This window comes from Brassica oleracea, chromosome C3 (genome assembly GCF_000695525.1).
Source record: "Brassica oleracea var. oleracea cultivar TO1000 chromosome C3, BOL, whole genome shotgun sequence".
NCBI classification, from domain to species: domain Eukaryota; kingdom Viridiplantae; phylum Streptophyta; class Magnoliopsida; order Brassicales; family Brassicaceae; genus Brassica; species Brassica oleracea.
Genome location: NC_027750.1, coordinates 54,204,295 through 54,206,855, shown reverse-complemented (window position 1 = coordinate 54,206,855; position 2,561 = coordinate 54,204,295).

Sequence of the window (2,561 nt, the reverse complement as noted above, 5' to 3'; positions counted from 1 at the left end):
TATGTGATCAAATTCAATACGGTTTTGATTAATCAAGGCTAGCATACTATATCCAAACATACAATCATTCAAACAATCAATTTCGATTCAAAGCATTAGATTAGGGTTTCGATTTTAATTCATTCAATCAATCAATTTGATTTCGAATTAGGGTTTAAAAAATCGAATGTGTTTTAGTATTAGGGGTTTAAATAAAATCGATTTCATGCATTCATGCAATAAGCATGTATGCGGCTAGGATCACGGATATTAGGGGTTCGATTTTGATCTTAGATCATTGGGGTTTTGAGATTCAAAACCATTAAGGTTTCGATTTTAATTGATCAAACAATCAATCTCGATTAGGGTTTGGGGTATCGAACTTATGATTATGATCTTCGATTTAATCATTGGGGGTTTTGATCTATTATCCTATGGTTTTGATTTCAACATTAGATCATACTATTAGGGTTTGTAATTTTTATGGTTTCAATTCTTATCAAACAATCAAATTCGATTATGGGTTCTCTTTATGGTTTCGAATTACTTTAACCTCAAGTAGGGTTGAATGAACCACCAAAGAGATGAACCGCAAGCTGGAACTGATCGGAACGCGAGTTGATGTTGTCGCGAGCTGTCTGATTGCTGAGATCGGGAACACGAGCTGTGCAACGTGCTTATCGGGTCACGAGCTGTTCGCGAGCTGTCTGAGATTGTCTTGTTTGCGAGCTAAGGTTGAACAAGCCGAGATCGTCTGAGCTAGGATCACGAACGCCTTGAGCTGAAGATGATCGGAAACAGTTTGCAAACAAGGATCGGGATGTAAGGTTTCGCGATCGGGATTAGGATGGTTCGCCTGTAAGGATGTTCGCCGATTAGGGTTAGGGTTTTAGGCGGTTTGTTTTAGCTTAGGGATTTAGATTCTATCGTGCTGATAACGTGTTGTGAAACTAGAGAATGAAATCTATGTTTCTATTTTATTCATAAACATAAGGAACCCTTTATATATATGAAATTACACCGTCAATAGAATAATGGAAAGAGTAAAAAAAGGAAATACAAATATGGAAAAAATACAAATCATAATCTAATAAGGAAAAGGCAAGATGCCGGTCGACTCTCTCTCTCTCCTCAAGGTCGACTCTCTCTCTTTCCTCACGGTCGACTCTCTCTCTCTCTCTAACATTGGACCGGTTATGAACCGGCCCGGTTCATATACATCCACAATATGATTTATAACAAAACTTGCTCTTTACATTTTAATCAAAAAAGTAAAAACCTAACTACTCGTCTCACATTAAACAAAAGCAGTCACCCATGTTGGTTTCTTTTTTGTAGGAACTCCTCAATTGCATTTTGGCTAATTATCGAAGGCAAGTTTTTCGTTTCTGTTAGATATGTACGCTGTGTAATATTAAGAAATGTAGTGTGGAATATATTCCCAAATGTATTATTACTTTGTGAAAGTACTAGAATGCCACACACGACGTCATTTAGAGCATATAACATGCCTGCACAAAAACAAGCACAAGATGCCATAATATATTTATTATAAAAATTATAAACAATATGACTACTATTATTATCATCAAATAGACACAAATTATGTTTACATATAAAATTTAAAATTATATAAAAATATAAAGAAAATTAATAAAAATATAAGTAACTTTATATAAAATTATATAAAATATTATTTTTATATGTGAGATTTTGTATTAGCAATTGATTTTAGTAAATTATGGTCAATTATAGTCAAAATGTTGGTGATTATATTAATAAATATTGCTATACAATTAACTCATAAGATTATCTTTAATAATTATTAATAGAGTTAAATTTTAAAAATTTGTGTGATACTTTATATTACATATAATTGTATATATTATATTAAGGAAGATGTAAGAATAGGTTGTTAAAAAAAATTATTGCATCTAAAAGTGTTTGGACCGATAAAAAAAGGGCTTTTTGCAAGATTAACACAAACTCAAAGTCAAACCTAAAACTAATCCGTTTTTTTCTTGGATTTTTCTTTTGTCTTATTCACCCCACAAGTTCATATAATTACGAAAATGCCATCAATGTTTTTTTTTCCTAAAATGACATTTTTACTCTCTCACCCTCATCATTTTCAATTAATTACAAGATTGTCATTGTCATCAATACCCCAACTACCATGAACAACCAATTTGAAGCTCTTAATGCACCTCCTAAAATCGATTTACACTCTCTCTTTCTCACTTGTTATGAACTAAAAACAACATCTCTTTCACTTTGCCTCCATATTCATCCAAAAAATTCAAGCTTTTGATTCAAAATTTTTTTATGGTTGATAGAGTCATTCAAGCATACTATTTTTGGTGGGTTACTTTCGTTTGAGATTCTGAGTGGTTGGAGAAGACTCTGTGTGCTAAGGAAGTCATCTCACTAGTTTAAGGTATGAAATTAGAATTTTTTCCAGATCTGTTCGTGTAGAAGACTTACCCGTAAGTAGTCTGGCTGTAGAAGACTTACGGGTAAGTCTTCGGATCAAATGGACGACTTACTTGTAAGTCGTCATCTTTGTTTGTTAAAAAAAAAAT